The sequence below is a fragment of the Alosa pseudoharengus genome, unplaced genomic scaffold (assembly GCF_046254945.1).
Source record: "Alosa pseudoharengus isolate Yale_2024_CS ecotype anadromous, Long Island Sound unplaced genomic scaffold, YU_APseudo_1.1 YU_APseudo_1.1_scf_6, whole genome shotgun sequence".
Lineage (NCBI taxonomy): Eukaryota > Metazoa > Chordata > Actinopteri > Clupeiformes > Clupeidae > Alosa > Alosa pseudoharengus.
The window spans coordinates 25,200,194-25,224,462 of record NW_027468848.1 but is presented as its reverse complement, the minus strand read 5'-3'; the positions used below and the strand labels follow the sequence as shown (position 1 = coordinate 25,224,462).

General features: G+C 44.2%; 1 protein-coding gene across 3 annotated transcripts in view; it reads left to right on the top strand.

Moving 5' to 3' along the window:
* zdhhc8b (zDHHC palmitoyltransferase 8b) overlaps nt 1-24,269 on the top strand; it is a 57,986-nt gene that overhangs the window by 778 nt on the left and 32,939 nt on the right. The window lies entirely within an intron of this gene.

Below are 24,269 nucleotides of genomic sequence, written 5' to 3'. Positions count from 1 at the left end.
TTCACCCGGCCCCGTATCAGTCATCGCAATGAGGGATATTACGAAATGGCACCATAGAATGGCACACTCGTTTGACTCATTTGACCAAGTATGATTTGGTACTACAAGGCCTCTCTGGCGGACACATCAGTCGGCGCCGGTTGTTGGTTGTATCGTTTTTCAACACCTCTTGTCTAGCAATGTTTCTATGAAGCTATACTGCCTGATCGGTTTCAGATCTGAGGAAGAGGACACTCTTATTTGAGAAGCACATAAAGAAAGAGCAGTGTGAGAGGCGGTTAGAGCCGAAACTGTACTGTACCGTACTTTTGTCCTGTCCTCTGTCTTGCGGATGTTGCGTAGTGTCTCGCGGCACTGTCTTGCGGAAGTCGCGTACTATCTTGTGGCACTGTATTGCGGAAGTTGGCTAGTGGTATCAAAGATTCTAGACAGATCACGAACAAAGCTATTTTTTGTCTTTATTTGTTTCGTTGGAAAATACAATTTCAATGTCGGGATGTTAGGAAGACACGTGGCTTGTAGAAAGTGGGTTATTAACTTACAACGCTGAATGTAGGGCGACGTCTGGCCAATATTATTCTGCTGTAAAACATGTTTTTGTTTATCCAGCATTGTCTTGCTTAAGTTACGTTGTGCCTTGCAGAACTGTCTTGTGTAAAGGTATGTGTGCTAGGTGTGTAGCGCTGTCATGATGGTTGTCTCGTGGAAAGTTAGGTAAAACGCCAAATAAAAACACAAGTATCCGTTGTCGACCTCAGTTGCTTTGGAAATGTTTTGTTTTGTTGAAATGTTTATGCCACCTAGGCCTATTAGGCTACCTTCCACCTCTTTCTGTTCTATTTGTTATTAACTTGTAGGCTAGCCTAGGCTACTTGTAACCAAGAAATATATAAATCACTTTTTACTTACAACAAATAGCCTACGTATATTAAACACTTAATGTATATTGTTGATATTCCACAAGCAGCATTAGTTCAAGTTCAAGTAGTTTATCGTCATGCACGCATAAAGGGAAATATAATTAATGAAACTCCTTGTGCCAGCAAATATTTTAAGAATAAATAATAATTGTTTAGATAATTATTATAGGCAAATGTGTAAATATTTAGGCATCTTAGGCAAGTTCTTTAGGCAAGTTACCCAGGTTTGTCACTAAACCATGTACTTGGAATACCCCCCAGGTCTGTTAAGTCATAGGCTTGCTTAACCAAATGTTGTAGCCATCCATGGGTAGATGATCACAAAAACAGACAACTGGACAGTTTTGGAGAACACATTTTAATTCTAAACATAAGAACAAAAAACCTTTTAAACAAAAAAGCTTTGTAAATCTAAATACGGAAAACCTTGCATGGTTCAGTTTTCTCTCAGAACAAAATACACCATAAACTTAACACCAAAAAAAATCAAATTTCCCCAGTACACACATATAGTAACACGTTTTAAATACCTTGGTGTCCACATTACTGAAGACTTAACATGGACTGTTAACACTCAATATGTTCTGAAGAAGTCCAGACAACGACTCTACTTCCTTCGTCAGCTAAGGAAATTCAAAGTTTCTACATCCATCATGAAGGCCTTCTACACTTCAGCGGTTGAGAGTGTTCTAACTGGTAGCATCATCACCTGGTGTGGGAACTCCACAGTTAGAGATTGTAGTACTCTGCAGAGAGTAGTGCGCTCAGCTGAACGTACAATAAGAACTCAACTCCCTGCTCTACAAGATATCTATTCCAGAAGAGTACTCCTAAGAGCCCAAAAGATTCTGAAGGACTCTTCTCATCCTAACAATGGATTATTCCTACCACTGAAATCAAGAAGACGCCTATGTAGTCACAAAGCCAGAACTGAGAGACTTAGGAGAAGTTTTTATCCCCAGGCCATCCGAACTCTGAACTCACACTATACTGACTTTGCACACATTCACTCCTCAGCACTCTCAAACATTTCCCAACTCTGAACTCACACTATACTGACTTTGCACTCATTCACTACTCAGCACTCATGACCCCCCCACCCCCCACACACACCTACAAGACTTTTAGCACTTTTACATCCCTCTCCCTATGCTACAGACCTTTTATTTATTTTATTTATTTTACAAACACACACACACACACACACACACATATCTGACTTTCTCCAACTTTTGCATATCTCCATAGAACTTTTTATTATTATTTTTGATTTCTCCTCCATCTACCCATGTCCTTGATTGCCTAGCCTTTCTGCCCCCCCCACCCCCCACCCCACCCCCATCCCCAACACACACACTTACATCATCACTGTCATCACTTCACATACATACAGCACACTGCTTGCTACAGTAAGCCTCCTCTACATACTTGCTGCACACTGCCCCCCCCCCCCCCCCCCACACACACACACACCTACAAGACTTTTAGCACTTTTACATCCCTCTCCCTATGCTACAGACCTTTTATTTATTTTCTTATTTCATCACACGTCAAAACACACACACACACACACACACACACACACATATCTGACTTTCTCCAACTTTTGCACATCTCCATTGAACTTTTTATTTATTATTTTTGATTTCTCCTCCATCTACCCATGTCCTTGATTGCCTAGCCTTCTGCCCCTGAACTCCCATCTCCCCTGTCATCCCCCCAGAAGGTTTAGCCTTCTGCCCCCCCCACCCCCACCCCACCCCCATCCCCAACACACACACTTACATCATCACTGTCATCACTTCACATACATACAGCACACTGCTTGCTACAGTAAGCCTCCTCTACATACTTGCTGCACACTGCCCCCCCCCCCTACATACACAGCACACTGTCTTCAGGATCTTCTCCAACACACATCCTCTACATACTTACAGCACACTTCCCCCACCTACCCACACACACACTACACACACACACACACACACAGTCACTGCTCCACTCCCCTCCCGCCCACACACACATCTTCACTGTCATCACTCACATACATCATACATACAGTACTCTGCTTGCAATAGTAAGTCCCTGCCCCCCCCCTACATACACAGCACATTATTTCATCAGGAAGCTTCTCCAATACACATCCCCAACATACTTACAGCACACTGCCCACACACACACTACACACACACACACACACAGTCACTGCTCCACTCCCCTCCCGCCCACACACACATCTTCACTGTCATCACTCACATACATCATACATACAGTACTCTGCTTGCAATAGTAAGTCCCTGCCCCCCCCCCCCCTACATACACAGCACATTATTTCATCAGGAAGCTTCTCCAACACACATCCCCAACATACTTACAGCACACTGCCCCCCCCCCCCCCCAATACACAGCACATTGTCTCATGAGGAAGCTTCTCCAACACACATATTGCACACTGCCCTCTCCCCACATACACAGCACACTATCCCATCTCCCCTGTCATCCCCCCAACACACACACCAAGACCCCTGGCAGTTGGGTTAGCCCCTTGAGCCGTGGATCTGCCCAAGGTTTCTTCCTTGGTAAGGGAGTTTTTCCTTGCCCCTGTTGCTCTTGGGTGCTCCTTGTTGGTGCCCCCCACCCAATCCCAATCCTCCCCCACCTTTTTTATGCAGCCCTTGCCACTTAATCTACTAAACCCCTCTTCTACTGCACTTTTTACCCCCCCCCCCCCCCATAAATGCACAAATAGGCTGACACCAGACATAATTTCACTGCATTTCTTACTTCCAGTAACTATATGCATGTGACAATAAACTTCCTTGTATCCTTGTATCCTTGTAAATAATGAAATGAAGATAATAAATTGAAATCCAATAAGACATAAATAAATAAATAAACAACTTATACATTAAAAAAGAATGTATAAATACAGAAAAAAAACAGCAATGCTTGTTACTCCAATGCCGGATGCATGGACATGAACCTCTCCAGAAACCTGCAGAAACCCTCGTGGTTCGTGACAATGTTAATGGAAACCTTCAAATGCAAACAGATTTCAAATTGGAAATAGCATGAGAATGTAGTGACAATATGCATGTTTGGTATGGTTTGGTTTATTTATTCTGGAGAAACCACACTGATCATAATATGACATGGCTTTTATATTCACATTTCCTTACCTCAGGCATCATTACGTCGAGCACAAGGTCAACATCTATGATATCTTCATCACAGATTATGGCAGTCTGTATCATTTTTGCCAGTTTCCTGGACTAATTGGGGCCACAAAAGAGAAATAAATCTTAGAACAAAAACTTTTTGCATTACTAATTGTATGTTTACTTAAAATAGTTGTTATTCATAACCAGTGCATTATTACTACATAAACTGTAGAGTGTATTCATATCAATCAGTTTTCTATGCAATCTAATGCTTTTCGGATGTCATCTTCAAATTCCTTATTTGACAGTTACTGTTTATAAGTTTGGAGATGTACTGTTTTGCAGCGACATGCAATGCCGACTCCACAACTGTTGCACTTTCCAACCAGTTGGTGTAATAGATTGCCCACTATGAATCAGTGACAATAACTGAAAGACAAACAATCCAAATAGATGACTGATTTAGAAATTTAAACTAGGTAGCATTTTAACCTTTTAAGTTATATAACCACATCATTACCACACTTATGGTGAGTTTCATCACAGTTGAATAATTTTGTATACACCTGATGGTGTGTGCACAACTTCTATCAATGTAAATACAAAAAAAAGTAAAAATAAAAATCAGGTTGTCACATTAATACCATCCAATCAGTTGAGCCAATTAGAAGCCAATTATTATGACATTATCAATCATTTGTTATTTAAAATGTGCAAAATTGGAAATGTCCTTGTTTGAGGTATCTTGTCAAGTTACCATAGCACTGAAATATTTCACAGGTCAGAGAACATAGACAAATTTAAAGTCTAGAAAAAAAACCTGTAAAACAGAAAAAAGAAAGGAAAATATCAAACTCAAGTGTTGCAATATAAACTTGTGAATTCAAGTCCTTCTGCTGTCCTTGTGTGAGCAAAGGAGTGTGTGTAACCTTAGCTAGTCGTGTTTCCTCAGTTGATGCCTTTGAGCACAACTAACTTCTCAGACAGTGTTGCATTCAGACTATTTTTTATATATATAAAAATTTTTTTATATAGTTGTTATGGGGCCTGTTAATCATTCCAGCTTGACCATGCAAGGGTGCCACAAACAGACAGAGACAGACATTTCGTGCTTTACAGTATAGATAGTTAGATAGATGTCATCACAGTGTTTCACAGAAAGTATTTTAAAGTATTTTGAAAATACAAAAATACGCAACACTGAAGTATTTTGATACAAAATACGAAGGCATTTTCATTATCTCAATAAAATACAAATGACAAAATAGTATTTTGTATTTGAAATACATATTTTAAACACATGTATTAGAAATACTGCCCATCCCTGCCCATGCCCATGGCCCAATCAGTGGAAACTGACATAAAGATTTGCTCTGCCCCAAGTGTGGCCAAAACGCCGTAAAATGACTTATTGTTTTGTTATGCAAGGAAAACAAACTCACCAAGACCAAGGAGATGGTTGTTGTGGACTTCCATAAACAAGCACTTATGTTATGTTATATTGTATTTATTTATTATTCACTATAGTACTTGGTCTGCACTGAGACCTGAGTTGATATTTTGTTATCTTCATACAAATAAAGCATCTATCTGTCTGTCTGTCTGTCTGTCTGTCGGCCCAGGTGTGGGTGTTATTGTTTATCAAAGTGTTGGCTGAGGGTTGCCTGGGTCCCTGGGCATGCACTGGCCCACACACTAACTGATCTGACTGAGTGTTGGCTGAATGCCAGCTGTGCTTGAACATTACTTGATAACAAAACACAAATCCAGAGCTACTACTTTAAAGCACAAGTCATCTTTATTAAAAATTCTAACAAACAACTTTAAAACTTAAAAAGTCATAAAGCAAAAAAGGATTTTTACATGTACAATTTTATGTAAAACAATTAATAAGCTTTATATTTTATCTAAAACAAAACAAATAAAAAGATACATACATACATACATACATACACACACACACACACACACACACACACACACACACACACACAATGATTCAAAGACATAAATGATTCTACATAATAATAATTATAATAATTATTATAATAATTATAAATATAATTAATTATAGCACCTTTCATTCACAGAATGCAGCTCAAAGTGGTTCACATTTGGAACATTTGTCATTGGTGTCACAGGACAGTGGCTTGGTGTCACAGGACAGTAGCTAACTGTCTCAGGACAGTGTCTGGATGTTACAGGACAGTCATAGGTGTCACGGGACAGTGTCTGGGTGTTACAGGACAGTCATAGGTGTCACGGGACAGTGTCTAGGTGTCACAGGACAGTCATAGGTGTCACGAGACAGTGTCTGGGTGTTACAGGACAGTCATGGGTGTCACGGGACAGTGTCTAACTGTCTCGGGACAGTGTCTGGGTGTTACAGGACAGTGGCTAACTGTCCCAGGACAGTGTCTGGGTGTTACAGGACAGTCATGAGTGTCACCGGACAGTGTCTAGGTGTCACAGGACAGTGTCTGGGTGTTACAGGACAGTCATGGGTGTCACGGGACAGTGTCTGGATGTTACAGGACAGTCATGAGTGTCACCGGACAGTGTCTAGGTGTCACAGGACAGTGTCTGGGTGTTACAGGACAGTCATGGGTGTCACGGGACAGTGTCTAACTGTCTCGAGACAGTGTCTGGGTGTTACAGGACAGTGGCTAACTGTCTCGGGACAGTGTCTGGGTGTCACAAGACAGTCATAGGTGTCCCGGGACAGTGTCTGGGTGTTACAGGACAGTGTCTGGGTGTTACAGGACAGTCATGGGTGTCACGGGACAGTGTCTAACTGTCTCGGGACAGTGTCTGGATGTTACAGGACAGTCATAGGTGTCACAGGACAGTCATAGGTGTCACGGGACAGTGTCTGGGTGTTACAGGACAGTGTCTGGGTGTTACAGGACAGTCATGGGTGTCACGGGACAGTGTCTGGGTGTTACAGGACAGTGTCTGGATGTTACAGGACAGTCATAGGTGTCACGGGACAGTGTCTAGGTGTCACAGGACAGTCATAGGTGTCACAGGACAGTGCCTGGGTGTTACAGGACAGTCATGGGTGTCACGGGACAGTGTCTAACTGTCTCGGGACAGTGTCTGGATGTTACAGGACAGTCATAGGTGTCACGGGACAGTATCTAGGTGTCACAGGACAGTCATAGGTGTCACAGGACAGTGCCTGGGTGTTACAGGACAGTCATGGGTGTCACGGGACAGTGTCTAACTGTCTCGGGACAGTGTCTGGGTGTTACAGGACAGTCATGGGTGTCACAGGACAGTGTCTAACTGTCTCGGGACAGTGTCTAGGTGTCACAGGACAGTCATGAGTGTCTCGGGACAGTGTCTGGGTGTCTCGGGACAGTATCTGGGTGTCACAGGACAGTGTCTGGGTGTCCCGGGACAGTGTCTGGGTGTTACAGGACAGTCATGGGTGTCACAGGACAGTCATGGGTGTCACAGGACAGTGGCTAACTGTCCCGGGACAGTGTCTAACTGTCTCGGGACACTACTCAGGACAGTACTAACAGGACAGGACATTTTTTGCTGTTACTGCTACTGAGCAGTGTTTTGATCAGGGACACTGATCTTTGAGGTGATCACCTTGCAGTAGCCTATTGATTACATCTATAAGCATACTGGCAACATTGTTATAGTGATTGGGTTGCTGATATGTTGGTGTTTGCTTGGCCATGTGAGATATTTCATAATGCAGGCCTAGTTCTGTTTATTCTGCTCAGACCATGACTGGGATCCAAACTTTTCATTATTTCATCCGTTCTTAAACCATTTATTTGGTAGAAATAGAAACAGCTGGGTGCACATATTTTGCACACAAACCTATAGTGCTACTATTTGTGTTGCCTGCTAGTACAGTGAGTTTGCCCTTTTACAGTTCTCTGTGAATATGCATAGATTAAAATTATACATGTTAGGGCAGACATATGAATGGTCAGTTGCTCCGGAGTGGCATGTTCTTTCAAACTATATTGGCTTTACAAAGAAACACATAAAGAGCAATTAATGGAGGGTAAATTGTAATAATGACATTAATCTGATCCTATAGAACTCAACACACTGACTTAAAGAACTATTCAAGAAAGACTATACAAGATTCCTTCTTGACAATAAAAAAAAAATAATCTCCTTCATTTTACTGCAGTATGCATTCACAGTGCACAATTTTTCTCTTGTTTTGTTCACATGCGTTTGTTTTGTTGTGGATCCTTTTTACTTTGTACCTGATTGTAAGATAATGCAAAAAGTCAAGTTGATGTTGATGATGAAAGTTCTGATGTCCAAGGGGTGACAAGTCATCTGCCACTGGCATCTCTCTGTCCCGTTGTTGCTCTGTTTTCCCTTTTTGCACCCAGCTGCATGTGACTGGACCATAGCAACACATTTCGGGGCCGGTTTCCCCCAGCAGATGGGTGCCTGGGGAGATTAGGATTTTACCCCAATGCTCTTTGATTCCCCCCGATAAATATCTGAAGGATTGGGGAATGTCTGAATCACTAAGAGGGATATCACATGCCGTGCACGGGCCTTGCACTATGTCCTCATTCACTCTTACCACACAACCCAGAACCCCCCTCCCCCCTCCACACACACACACACACCATCTCCACCTCCATTCCCGTCCATAGGTGCAGCGGCACATGCTCCACGTTCCGAGCGCAGTCTGCCGACCAGCCGGCCCCTCCAAGTCATGGTGAGGGGAGAGTGAGTCACGGGCCACGTGAGCGCCCTTTTCATCAGCCCGTGCGGAGGGGAGACCGGCCCAGCATTGGCACTCACACAAATCGCCACATTATTGTGCTTGTGCTACAGTGGCTCGGAGCCAGGAAGCTTAGAGTGGCATTATGGTGCATACAGTCAGTTCCATATGGGGACAGAAGAGCCGTGTGAATAGGACATGTTTTTGTTTGTTTGTTTGTTTGTTTGTGTTTTTTAAAGATTGAAAATCCATACTAACCCTACTTTATGTGTATAAATAGTCGTGTTAGTATTTTACATCCACCAGAGTCGTTAATATAGAAAAATCTAGAACAAATTGTGTTTCAGACAGCCACAGTTCACCTACTTGGTGTCCCTAAATCAACTCAGGGAATGGAATTGATTTCGGGGAAGTGTCCATTGGCCAGTCGGAAAGAAAGGGTATAAGCAGTCTGTCTGAAGTTTAGATGGGGAAGTGGAACTAGCCAAATGGAATGAAAATATTCTTAGCTGGCATCAAATATGTAACTAGTTGATTATGTTTTATTAAATGCTGATTTCATTATATAATAATTGATACTAGTATTCTGTTGAATTTTGTCTTTAGTGTGCATGTATATCAGAGCTGCAGCGATATATCAGTGGAGACTGTTTCTTCAGACAAGTGCTTGTGCTCAAGGGTGATCACAGTTGCTCTGCAGCCATCCCAGATGAGAGTAAATTTCAGGGTCAAAGGTTAAGAAGGGGACTTTTTTAATCTTAAAGGCGCTACTCTATGATGCCAAAGTGACTCTGGTGAGAGAGAGAGATGAGTGTGTTTGTGCTCTCATCTGCTCTGTTTTTAAACATCCCCCTAATCCCCAAAGCATTCAGGAGAACTTTGTGAGCATGTAATTGAACATTCATCCCCCAGTGATTTTAATCGTCTCTTCTCAGTATGTTGTTTTTAAGTAGTGCAATAGTGGCTAAGGTTCAGGAAATGTATCTCTTTTCTCTTTTAGTAAGGCTGCCTAATGGTTTGCTTTATCATCCAGTTAAGCTCATTTACTCTTTTTATGACGTGTTTAGATGTATAGTGATAATTCTGGACTCGTTTGCTTGCTAGACCATACTCTAGTCACTCAACAGTCCTAACAAAAGCTAAATGTAGGGCTCTTTTGCTTTTAGATTGTGTTTAATCCACACTAAACGTTTTGATGTAGCACACCAAGCTTGTGTAAACGGGCACAGGAAAATGTTTGGATTCGTGTGTCTCCAACTACTGTTAATACCCTGCTTTCAAACCAGGACTTGAAACACACAAGATGAATGCTTATTATTTAGAAGAAAGACGGGTGCATTAATATCCGTAAGTGATTCATATAATTTGCACAACACTGTCGAGAGCTAATTGCAGCTTTTCACTTGAGAGTTTTTTTTTTCTTTCTAATTGTAGGACCACAGAGCAATATCACTTCATCCACCTACACAGTACAATGTGTGCCGCCTTGTCAAATCAGATGGGGACAGGGCTATTGTCATATGTTGTATTTAGGTCATGGAGTCCTCTCCATGTTTAGGGGTCCCCTGACATTCGCTAATTAAATCTGGAACATTAGAACATTTGTGAAGACGGTGGGCTGTGTGTGATGCTATTCCAAATATCTTGTCCAAACCCACGCTAAAGTTTGAATAACCTAACTGTTCTTCAGCTCCTTAGACCCCTGCTAATCTATCTAGGTCAGTTCTGTTTTCTCTTTCGCCGAGAAATGGTTTGTATATAGTCCCCTGTGGAGCTCAAGCCCACTGGAACGGGTCCAGCTCTACTCATCTGTAATCAGAGTGAGATTTGAGAAACATTTGGACGAATTGAGAAGGAACTCCTACTAGCCATAGTCTTCCTTCAGCACAGTTTCCAGTGTTCTGTTGAGAGCATGGCTAGTGCCTGGTGAGATAAAAAGCATTTGCTACCTCTGCGGCACTTGTTCTCCGTGAACCTAAACCTGTCTCTGCTGCCTTATCAGGACGTGTATCACTCAACAGACATTACTACGCCGCAAGCTATGGAAAATGTCTGTAAAATTGGCTCTGCCAGCTCACACTGCAGGATACTGCATTATAGACTGAATGAATTGCAAATAGATGGAATCACACACAATATAACACCTGCAAGTGAGTTTGTATTAGTGTGGTGGGAGACTTTAAGACAGTCTGACTCATGCGATCTTTTACATGTTTTCCCCTCTGCACTCTCGGCTCTTACATATGTCTTCCTCCCTGCACTCTCGGCTCCTCCCACTCCCACTTGTGAGTTTGTGGCTACCGCTGGCATCACCTCCCCTTTGATCTGACTCATCAGTGACCGCAGGAAATGTGTTGCAGTCGCTCTTATCGGTGAAATGAGGCATGTCCAGCAGCTACCCCCACACCCCTGGGCCCAACCAAACCCCCCCTCGGATGAGTCTGGTGATCAGTGTCTCATCTTGTCTCACCTGATCTCTCCGCGTCTGCGAAGCCGACGACCGTCAGCTCCTTGTCGAGCGTGAAGGTGCAGCGGTGAGATGGGGGGGGAGAGCCGGCTGAGCTGCCATCATTGCCTCCACTGCCGCCTCTGCTCCTGTCTGCCTCTGGACCAATGAATGGAGGCCGGGAGAATCAAAAGGCCCAGAGTGTCTAATCTTATTGCATCTATACCCCACTGTTCACAGCTCATGCCAGTCAGTGTGAGATAATGCAGACTGATCTGGCCACAGTCACTGCCTGGCATTCTCTGGGCAGCTTCCCTCTTCCCTGTCAGACCTTAGAGCGAGACTTTGGCACACAGACAGAGAGCAACATGATTCTGTGGAATCAAAATGAATCAGCGTCAGTGAGTGTATTGCCTACGTAAACACTCTGTGAGTTGTTTATCCTTTGTAACATGTCGTAGATTTAAGGAAACGACACCGTCGGAAAGAGTGCATGCATAATTCAGTAAGAACAGATTGTATTGTTGTAACAGACCTGTTTTGTTGGTATTAAAGAGGTTCTAATGAGGCATGCTGGGTTTTTTTTCCCCAGCTCTCCTTTTTTCTAAGGCATCTGTTCCAGGCCCTGTGCTTTTAACAAGCCCTGGATCGATGTACTTTCAGCAGGCGCTGTGCAGGCCGTGGAGCTTATTGATATTTATTTCCAACCTGGGTTTTTAGGGCTTAAAATGAATTAGCACCTCATCGCATTTGACGTGGTCACCAGACAGTCTTTGGGGCCTGGCAAATGTTGGAGAGGGCATGTCAGCCTGTGGGACATTCATTCCTTTTTTTCCCCTGATGTCCTTGTGTACTGTTTTTGTCCCCTCCTGTGGTCGGTCTCTCGCTCTCTGTGAAATTGTCCGCCTATTTTGGGAGAGACTGGTTGTGGGCTTCCAGTAGGTTTCAGGTTCTTTCTTTTCATCGGTGCATATCCCAGTAACCAAAGACAAAAGAGTTGTGTTTTAAAAATACACACACACACACACACACACACACACACACACACACACACACACACACACACACACACACACACACACACACACACACACCGTACATAGCCCTTGTCTCATAATGGAAACCTGGCTCTGTTATGCATGTTTCTTACTCTGCCTGAGCCACCTACCCTCCCACCAAAGTGGAGCCCCACCTCGTGATGGCATGGGGGAAGTAAATGAAGCCATGTGTGTGCTTGAGCAAGACGCTAATAGGTGAAAAGTGCGGGAACTGGGAGTGAGAAGCTGAGGCTCTGGCAGAGGCCAGAGTGGGCGGAGGCGAGGCGAGGCTGAGCAAGTGATGGAGGGAGGCCCTCTGGCCGTCCCTCAATTTGGCCGCCCTGCACCGCCGCCGCCGCTGCTGCTATGGTGGTGCAGAGGAGCATTCTGGAAACGCCTCCCAGAAAAAGAAGAAAAAAAGAAAAAGAAAAACATGTGGAACTGATTTAGCATCTCCAGCTGCTCCCTCCAAGGGTGTCTCCACCCTGCTCTCTCTCTCTCTCTCACTCTCTCTCTCTCTCTCTCTCCTTCTGTCTGTCTCTGTCTCTCGCTCTCCCTCTTTCCCTCTTTTTGGCAGAGGGAGACCGTGACCAGGAATAAGTTGAAACAGAAATCTGTCTCTCACACCTCATACCCACACTTAGCCTGGCTGAACAAAGAAGATGCCTTTTGATAGAGTGGAAGAGTTAGCTGGTTAAGTATCGTGGGATTTTCTCAGTGTTGTGTCATGCTTGAAAGTCCCCCCCCCCCCTTTCCACACACACACACACACACAAAAAAAAAATAGTCCCAGTAGTCGGAGACATCAAACAGAAATGTCCACCATTCATCTCCAAAGGGCAGCTCAGCCTAAATGTGAGTGGTCAGGGTGGCTTTGAAGACTGAGCACCAAATGCTTAGCAGGCTTTCTGTTGGCTTTTTACCGCTGTCTCTGTACTGGCGTGGAGGAGCTCTTATCATGTCCACCGCATTCCCATATATTTAGAAAGCCTTCAGCGTGGCCTATATTCACTAGAGGGAACCAGTCATAAACCAGTAGCCCTGAGATAGAGATGTCATTGGCCTCTCGCCTCAGTCAGGACAAAAATAAACCATTGATTACTACTCTAACAAAATGGGACAAACTAAATGACTGTGTGGATCATTATGGCTACTAGTATCTACACAAACATAGGCAATTAGTTGTCATTAATGATTGCCCTTTTACTAGAGAGTTTTCAGTCATTATGAGTGAATGTTTTGGGAGTATGCTGTCATCTTTTCCTCTGTGAAGCCTACACTGTTTTCCTAGCAGAAAAGGTCAGCGGTGTTTCTGATTGAGAATGCTTCTGAATAATGGAAATGAAGCTTGTTTTTCTAGGTTGTTGTTGATGGCTGATGACCACACATGTAGTGTCTGTGGACTGTGGAGCACAAAGGCTTCAGGGGACTCCAAGAAAAAGCAACTTAGCTCTGAAGTTGAATGGGCTTGACTGAAGCCATCAGGTGTGTCTGTGTTCTGTTGTGTGTGTGTGTGTGTGTGTGTGTGTGTGTGTGTAGGGTGTAGACAAGGTTGTGCAGCTGCACGGAACCTCTATTGATGTTTCAGGCCTGCCCAGAGCTAAACTTATTTTCAGTACACTGTGGTTAATGCTTACTCTACTTACTTAATACCTACATTACTAAAACTGTGACCTGAACCTATTTACAGTACACTGTGGTTAATGTTTACACTTACTTAATGCCTGCATTGTACTAAACTTATTTTCAGTACCTGTACATTCTAGTTAATGTTTACTCTACCTACTTAATATACATTGTAATACTCACAATTCTTTATTATACTAAGTACTTCATGGTCAATGCATTACAGCAAACTATGTGAATATGTGGTTTCAATTCTGATGTCATAGCTCCTATTGTTTCTGGTGTACTTACAGTCCCCCTTCCACTATTGTCTTGTCAGCTGTTCAATGATGATCAAAAGATGTCTTTACACAAACACGTCCCCACGAGCAAGAATCACTCAGATCTCAAGGAACATAATATTTCCTTGCCTGTTTGCCCTTGACTCATTTCAGTCCTTTTTTACCATTATTATTTTGTTATTGTGCAGAATATGTAATGTGTATGAATAAATGTCAGCTGTGCAATATGTTCTATGATTGCATTTCTCTGAGCTTCTCTCTTGTCCTTGAGAGGTGTCTTTGACAGTCAACTCATGCCGTGAGTAATGCTGCCGTGTGTGTCTGTGTCTAATCGGTATTCAACACCTCGCGTAGTGCCTGGCCTTAGAACTGAGGCACACACACAGCTGAGAGTGAGAGCGAGTGTTACAGAAGACAAGTCGGATGGCTCTGTTCGCCGTGAAGAAGTCCTGCCACCGCTGCCGCCGCCACCACCGCTCGTAATCCGCAGCTCCCTGGACAGGCAAATTGATGAGAAATTGCAAATGCAAATGGACCAATTTGACTGTGAAAACTCATCGAAAGGAAAACTGACTGAGAAATCATTGCGCTGTCAGACCCAGCCATATTGAGTGTAATTGCGTAAATTGTGCTGTGTTCTCTAAACTAAGTTATGCTAATGTAATTCAGTGCAGATTTGTATTTGTCACGTTTGCCTTACCTCCGAACGTGAGTCAGGCTTCATGCAAGGGTGCGCATAATATAGAGCACGGATATGGTAACTATGGCAACACGCTGACGGACACATCCCCCCCCCCCCATCAAACATTCCTGCACTGTGTTTACACTCCAGCGGGATGTTTTTCTTGGCTTTGAAAGAATAACCTCTGATGCGGCCCCAAGAATTAGATCATATGCTGTCAAAATACTGTGAGGTAATTGTTGTTATACAGGGGAAATCCATAGTATGGCCAGGAAGTTTTCAAAGCTGTGCAGACTGGAGGAGGCTTGTATTGGAATGAAGGAACAGGTTTTGTCATGAAGGAGTTGTATGCTTCTCGTTGATGGGCCATCCACCTTCTCACTTACCGTTATCACAGTCATCTCCTCCTTGTCGTGTCTCTACTGAGTTGAGATAGTGGTGTCAGGCTCTTGATGCTGTGTTTACCTTGATCATTTTAGGTAGTGTCTATACAGGCCTTAAAGGAGAATTCCGGTGATTTTTCACATGGATCTCTGTTTCTCGAGGTCACCGAGTACTGTCAGTACAAAGAAAAACGAAAATAATCGAATCTACCTAGCTCAAGTTGTTGCAACCAACAACTAGAGTGGCCAGGCAGCTACAGTGCTACACTCTGGGGCATGAGCCCCCATGTGATGTTATGTTATGTTAGGTGGTTGTGTGCAGTCATCGATTATCATGGGACCCAACCCCCAGAAATGTCCTCAGTTATCTCTTCCCTGTGGAGAGATAGGGTCAGGGCTGCACTGGAGGAAGTGGTGACTCCTGTCTTATCTCTCTAGAGTTTCTTTGTTTGGCTTCTTCTTGTTCTTGTGACACAACCATCTGACCTTTTTAGGCAAATTGTTTTGCTCAGCCGGCAGATGACCAACCAAAAATCAGTCATTTGGAAAAGTTTGGGTATATATATTTTGCATATTTACACTTTCCAATGAGAGAGCTCCTCTCATATTTGAGAGTATTTTTAGCATGAGGCTAGTCTTGCTCTGTTGATTAAACCAAGTATACTATACAGCTTTGTTATTGTTTTGTTGAAGCACTGCATAATATATTTTTCATCCACTATCTGGGACAGGGAAGGGTGATCACGCTCTGAAAGTGTGGGATGGAAATGAATCATGTGTGGTTATACTGAGCTGCTCTTAACTTGTCACCAGCCAAAGTGGCTTGGTGTTTTGGGGATGAAGTGTAGGATGCCATGTGGTGTTGTAGTCAGTGATAAATGCAGAGAGAGAGAGAAAGAGAGAGAGAGAGAATCTGGTCAGAGTGGCTGGATAGCATAACCAAAGAGACTTCTTAGGCACACTTAGTTTGAACAAAACACTGATTACTGTACAGCTATTGTACATGGCTGAAGGACTCTAATCCGGCTGGTGCCTGTATGAGTCTGCCATTTTGTCAACACGTTTAGCTCCATAGACACATTTACCAACCCTCCTCAGCACTTACTGCTGCTGCCAAATCCACATGATTGTGCTAAATTGGTTGAAATGCATTTTTGAAGCTTTCTTCTGATTTTGTTTCAATAGTCCAGATTTACCCATGTTGCCATGGCAAACGGCCTATCCAGGAGCAGGAGGGAGGGCAGATGGAAAAGCCCAAACAGCGCAAATCACTGTCTCATTCACGAGGCCGGGGAGAGGGAGGAGAGGCTAGAGGCGCTTTCATGTGATCATTTTCTTGAGTTCAGCTTGAGCGTGTGTGTGTGTGTGTGTGTGTTTGCGTGTGTGTGTGTGTGTGTGTGTGTGTGTGTGTCTGCGTGTGTGTGTCTGCGTGCATGTGCACACACTGCACACATGCAGTCTGTAGCCTGGTGTCTGCCATGTCACAAAGGCCTCGCATTCTCTAATTGCATCTGTCAGCCGTTGCCCTCTGAAAGTAGTGGTCTGCAATAAAGGAGCCTATTTTGTGAGCGATGATCTACTATGTAGAATTAACACTGAGATGCAATTAGTGTCATGGGTTGAAAAAGATTTTTATGAGAGTGTGTGAAATGAAAATGTGCCCATTAAATTCTATGTGTGGTAATATGTGGCAGTCATTTTACACTATACCCTTCAACAGTTATTTGGTTTTCAGCTGTGTGCTTATGTGTATTCAGTCTATACAACTATACAAAGTTTTCTGTGCAAACACAAGCTATTGTAGGCTCCAGCTTTCAAGTGGCTTTCTGTATTTGTTCAGTACAAAGGCCACTTCATATTATCAGCCATTCTGCCTGATATATACCGCTTGCACTATCAAACATGATTGCCTCTTATTTGCTTTGCCAGGAAGTGTTTTCTAGAATGCCGTTACAAAAATGATTTACCTTAAACACACTGTCTTATGTTTTGTGTTATGTTGTTGTGTATGTTAGGTGTTCCATATGTAATGGTTGTACACAATGCACAGTGTTTGCAGTGTACTACATTTTCCTGACTTCCCCCTCCTCTCCCTCACTTGTGTGGGTACCTCACACATACTCAATGCAACTGCTCTGTTGTGGGCAGAGGGGCACATTGGGATGCAGGGCTTGTTTAATTGAGCAGCTCTGTGGGGCTGGCCCCTTGTGTTCAACAGAGAGTTTGAGAGGCTTTTCTCATCAATCAGGACACCTTTCAAGGTGGTAGCAGGGATTCAACCAGGGGCCAGTGTGGAGTGGAAGCCTGGCTGAGATCCATGGCAACATTTATTTCTGTTAACTGTTTACTATGTTAACTGTGTTTACTGTGTCTGGCCTATATATTATCTAATGTTCCAGTATGTCTGGTCAGTTGAAATAAACAGTTTCTCCTTATGCTTCTTGAATTTAGACAGGGTGAACTGCCAGCTTGAATTTGCTCTGCAGATCCGTCTGGCAATGCCTCAATTCACTGCGATCTCCAAAATCACAGAAGACCCAGCAGGAACTGATCACAATCGCTTATCCGGCATGGGATGAGCTTGTTCTTACTTAGACAGGGGAATATGGTTAGGAGTGCTGTTGAACACAACCGATGGCTGGTGTCAGTATTTAACAACACCAACTTGTATCTTCCTTAGAATCGAGTGAACAACTGTATTTAAAGCCTTTGATTACAAAAAAGATGTGTTTGCTGTACGGTTGGTAAGAGTTTAATGTGCCAAACAAAGCATTCCCAGACCCCTTCTCAATCTTGACTGATTTACTTACTTCCATTGATAGCAATGGTACGTGAGAGAGCAATCCCAGCTAATTTGATTTACATACAAAATCTGACAGTAACCATAATATTCATAGGCCTATATGGTGATTACAGCTTCTCAGAGAATTGCTATTCACCAAAGGGGCAACTTGATCTACAAATAAACAGAAGGATAACCCTTTAAGCAATTTGGAATTGTTTTGGTTTGGAGATTTGCTTTGAGCCTACTATTCCTACCACATTTTTTTTATCACAAAACTACGTTGTAGCTTAGCCTAGCATTATGCAAAACCGCAAACTTTTTAATATATTTCATTCTTCAAAAAGATGCAATTTGTAGATATCCCACAATTTCATCCTCTTTTTTGAAAATATAAAAGGAGGCATGCTGTCGTACTGCCCCATCTATACTCTACGCTTCTGCCACCACAGCGTGGCATGTGATTATGGGCCCCATATGTAAGAGAAAGCCCAAAGTATTTTTGCTCTCTCTCCTCTGTGGAACATGCAGAGAGCTACTCTTGAAAAATTATTTTCCAACACGGTCATTTGCATCCACACTTGCATCCACCACGCCCCTACACGATCTCTCGAAAGGGCCAGGCATTTGCATATCTCAATCTGTCTTTTAAAGAATGAGAGAAAGAGAGAGAGGGTAGGGGGGGAGAGAGAAGCTGTTGAGGATTTGATTGTGGTCTGTCTGTTACGCAGCTTTTGGGATGACAGTTCGACTTTAAGATGGGATTCATTTCCTAAGTGCGGCAGCCCTAAAGCTTTTCAAATGGGTTTCTGGGGCCTTATCCTTCTGTCCCTCCTCAATCTCTCCTCTCCTCCTTTAATGAACTCATTTAGCATTGTGCTTATCTGGAGCCTGCTCAGTCTGTCCCCCTGCTTCGTTTCATCAATCACACTAAGACTCCCCCGACCACAAATTAAGAAGGTGGTGGCAGAATGCATGGATTTACAGGCCTCTCCTACTTTGCAACAATGGCCGCCTTCCTCTTTGCATTCAGAGCAGAGTCACTTATGTAATCTCCACCCAGTCCTGACAGAAATATCGCTCGAGTGTGTAATGGTTTATCAGAGTGCTGCTACAGTCACCCTGCGTTTTAGCACAGTAACCACAACTAAATGGTGCTACTTGCTGTGCTACATAAAAGAGCATGGTTGGCTGAACTGTGAGCTGTAGAGAATTATTCCCCCAAACAGTGCTGTCACATAAACCTCAGCTGCTCGGTGAGTGGACAGGGGGTCAATCTGATGCCACACCTGCTCTCTGGCTCGTCTCAAAGTTAAACACATGAGAGAAAATGGGTATGGTTGCACTGCGGGAACTCTGTGTGTGGTGTGTGTGTTTTCAGGGTCAGGCAGGTGGATGTCTCGAGGAACGGCCCCCCTGCCGGTTGAGATGGGATTGCGGGGGTACGGGGTGGGGGGGTTGTGGTGGTGTTGGTTAGCTGCCCCTTGGGGGGTCCGTGGAATCTCCAGGCTGAGGAGAGGCGGCAGCTGGGAGCTCCAAATGTGGGCAGACCCCTGACCTTGCCTTCTGGTGTGCACCCATAGGATTAAAAGCCACCGTGGACCCCACTGGCAGAGCACACTCCACGCCACTGAAATGCCCCATTGGGCACTGTGCCACCCTTTGGTGGGCTACAAGAGGACGCATTCTCACCTTCAAAGGCTTCTGTGGGCACGGATTAGTCTTAAAGGAGAATTCCGGTGTGATATTGACCTAAAGTGTGTTGAAACATGATACCGAGTGTGAACGTATGTCTCATAGCCCATCTCGGCTTGTCCCCTGCACTCCAAAATCTGGCGCTAGTTTACTTACAAGACGATTTATGCAGACAGTATCTTCAAAGATTGTTAAGGCGGAGCAAGATACTTCATCAGGAGCCACTTCCGGGAACCCGGATCGCACGAGGGGGGGTCAAAAATCCCCCTTTATGCAGAGCAGAGGCAGCGACTGCTCCATTGAAGTCTATGGGCATAGCTCAGAATTGTACCACATATGCTAAGGTCTTAGTTCTATAGAGTTAGGAATGTGAATTTCGGGCACGTTTTCATGATCCTCAAACCCTTGTGAACATTTCAGGTACATTTTTAGCATTTTTGAGCATTCCAGTCTGGAGAAAATCGACTTTATATCAGGTGTGCGCCGGTTATTTATGCCGCTGCTGTTGGCGGGTTGCAACGTACGCTCATCAATACGTCATCAACACGCCTCTTTATGCAGACAGGATTGGATCCCCATTTCGCGCCCATAGACATGAACTACGACGAAGTATCTTGCTCCGCCTTAACAATCTTTGGTATCTTCACGAAGTTTAGCGTTTGCAGCCATCTTGAATTTAGTCACGATAAGTCGAGCGACGAGTAAGAATGAACAGGTATGATAGGGGATCAGATTCCAAAAATAATTCAGTGGAAATGCATGGATTCCAGTTTCTTCCAGTAGCAGCAACTCGAATCCATGCATTTCCATGGAATTATTTTTGGAATCTGATCCCTTATCATACCTGTTCATTCTTACTCGTCGCTCGACTTATCGTGACTAAATTCAAGATGGCGGCAAACGCTAAACTTCGTGAAGATACTGTCTGTATAAATCGTCTTGTAAGTAAACTACTAGTGCTTTTTCAAAGTTCTCAATGTCTCGTTTTAAATGTCAGGGCCCTCGGAAGTCTACCAATGAAGTGTGGAGATACATTGAGCCTCGTAAATGGTGTAAAACAGTGATTTATTTGCATGGCTAGCCCGATGCCGAAGCACCACCATTGAAAAAGCTGTTGGTAGCATCGGCTAACTAGCGCCAGATTTTGGAGTGCAGGGGACAAGCCGAGATGGGCTATGAGACATACGTTCACACTCGGTATCATGTTTCAACACACTTTAGGTCAATATCACACCGGAATTCTCCTTTAATGCCCTGGTACATGCCGCAAGGTGGATTGGTGAAGAGTGTTGTTGAGGCTGTGCTTTAGAACAATGGCTATTTCATGGCTATTTAATGAAGACGACTGAGTTGTGTTGCTTTTTTGAGAAAATTATTAACAAAAGGCGTTTTACAGTATTTGACAGGAAATGACCTTCGACAGTAGGGAGAGGAACGGGTAGATAAATTTATTTCATCCTCGAGGGCGTGTTTTGTTGGAGTTTGCTAACAATTTGAAAGTAATAGAAGGGAAGAAAGGGAACCATAATGGCTGTTTTATATCAACAAGGGCATGCTAGGGGCTTGAGGGAGATTTCTCCATTAGCTTATGATGCTTTTGTTGAAGGTTGGGCTGACATTAACAGCAATATTCAGGCAGCCACTCATGCAGTGCTTTTCTCCCTCTCGCTCTGTCTCTGTCTGTCTCTCTCGCTCGCTCATGTGACCGTTTCAACATTATTTAACAGGCCTGTAATGCGTGTTGCTTAGCTAGAGAGATAATGTTGTCTGTATAAGGCAAACTGTGTGGGGAAATGGCTCCTAAATAAGAGAGCAATCAAGTGTCAGGTCATCGTTGCCTCTGAGGTACCCTAGTGTAAGAGAGAAAGACAGTGTGAGAGATAGATGCAGAAAGAGGGAGAGAGAGGTGGAAGAGAGAGAGAGAAAGCGGATGGGAAAAATGGAGCATCTCCACAGAGTGTGTGGGAGTGGCAGACATGTCCCTTGTGTCTCCCCTTGACGACGACGATGATGAGGTGGACGGTGGCGGGCGACGGCACTCTTCTTGCTGCTAAGTGACACATTTTCACAGGCTGCTATTATGAGCTGCCTTGCGGTGGGCATAATGAGGTAGTCATTATGAATGAGGCTACAGCTCACCAGGCACATGGGGCTAAATTAAAACACCAGCCAATTTGATTGAAGTCGTTGAAAGGGAATGCCATTGACTGCTAGAGTCTGATCCTGAAAGTCAGACTAGTCTTCGCCCTCTCTTCACGATATTACCCCAACATACTAAAGAGGGAACAGAAAGGGCATGCCATGGTGTGCAGCAGTGGTCAACGTCAGTGGTTTGCCTCTGTTTCATGCCCTCTGCTGTAGCCTTGTTGTCTTTGAGTGGGCAGCTGATCTTTAGTGTCCTCTTCTAGCCATAGAGGACATGCAAACGACTCATACACGTTCATATACACTGTCTGTGAGTGTCATGCCTTTCTTCAGGGTGACCGTGGCAACGGTAAGTGCCGTGGGCGCTGGTCCGTTACATTCCCTCTGTGCTGCTTCTGAAGGATTCATTCTCCCCTGACAGGCAGACGGCGTCTGGCGCACGCTCAAGAACATCCGTCTCTCTTCTAGCACTTAGGTTTTAGCATTCCCTGTTTGAATGGCAGCCGCTGTAGAGCAGAATCCATACATACTTATTTTCACGAGAAATTCATTCACTTGTATGACAACACAAAAATCACGTTGCTGCTGTTTTAAGAGGCATCGGAGAACCCCAACCATTTTTGGACCACCGGACCACCAGGCCTGGAGGCAGGTGTGTGTTGGCACAAGGCGGCTGCTGTTTTAAAACACGCCGCCTGCTCTCTCTGCGCAGCGGCCTTACCGATAAACACACACACGCAGCGGCTCAATGGGCCTCAGTGTAACCTCCGTGCTGTGCTTTGTGTCGGACATATGAGCTCAACCAGGGCCCCTTGACAAGCACAGCCATTCAAACGCCTCGGTGACTCATTCACCCTCTCGCCACTTGGACCGCGCACTGGACCCCAAGTGGTGACTGAGTGGACCAGAGTGCCATGGCTATTTTTATGCCCTGCCTGCGTAACTGGATCAAGGCTCTCTGTCATTTAAAAATATACCTAGAGCCTGGAGCCTGCAGCTGTCAATCAGTAGGGCTGGACCACCTTCTCCCTCTCTACTCTGGTCCTCTTTTAGCCTGGTAGCATTTTGCTAACAATGTCAAGTTTCAAGGGTCCATTTAGTGTACTTACTGATAGAAATATCACTTATCATCAGCTTTAAGTATAATCATTTACCAGATGACTTAAATGTAATTCCTTCATGTGATGACGGTCACAATTGTGTTATTTAACCTGCCCCATGGGATGTCCTACTTCCCTCTTTTTTAGCACATGAAGTTAAGCTGTAAGAATGAGGAAGATGATGGCATTAATAAGTAAAAATGCTGTGAGTGCAGTGCCTCTGATAGGTAGGTTCTGGGAAGACTCCTCAGACCTGCAGACATCAGCTTGCTTTCTGTTGCTGAGCTCCTATCACACACACACACGCACAGACTGAGCTTGCGAGAGCAGCTTACTGTGTTGGCAGGGGACCAAGCCTTATCTCCTCACCACATCGAAAAGGGCGTTCTATCGTCTGCTTCTGTGTACAAACTTTAGTGCCAGACCAAAAGCTCCCAACACCAAATTTCGTCTGTAGCACGAGTCTTCCATCCAAGCTTACAGGCGGTTCTTTGATATTTGAGCACGATGCGAGAAAAGAATTGTTTTCAGGCAAATCCTTGTGTATGCATGCCTGTTATCTTGTTTTGGAGAATTGTTTGTTGGATGACTTCAAAAACATTCTGTTAGGCGCTGATAGTCTGCTTTAACTCTGCGTGAGAGCTACCAGTTTAGGTATTGGCTAAGCATCAGAAAGTTACACAAACAACACTGCTGACTTTCTTTGCATATTTCAGGGTTTTGCTTGGGGGGGATGGTAGATACAAGGTTGTTTTAAAAAATAATTCTGGCGATTTTTCATATAGATCTCTTTCGCGGGGTCACCCAAGTACTGTCGGTAAGGGGGGGGAAATTAAAACAATCGGTTTTACCTAGCTTGAGTTGCTGCAACCAACAGCTAAAGCTGCCAGGCAGCTAGGGCTACACTCTGTGTAACACTGTAGATGCATCCAGTGTTCCTCTGGTGTTTGTTACTCAAGCTTCCATGCTTGCTTGAATCTATCTGGGCTTAGAGCATGTGATTCAAGCCCATCAGTGGCCATCAGTAACATTTAATAGTTGGGCAGATGGCATTGGCACATGCGATCTGATGGACCTGCTGTCAGTTCACACCTGCTGAGAGTGACTTATGGTCTGCTTTTACCTCCGATGAGTGCGGAGGACTAGCAGAACTGACTCAGCATGTTAGAGGACCGGTGTCCAGCCTTGTGGGTACCCACTCAAAGTGACCGTCCTAGGGTGGAGGAGATGGGGGTATGGAAGGGACTAGTGTCCACACGGGCGAGCTGTGATGCAGCATGGCATGAGCAGGTGC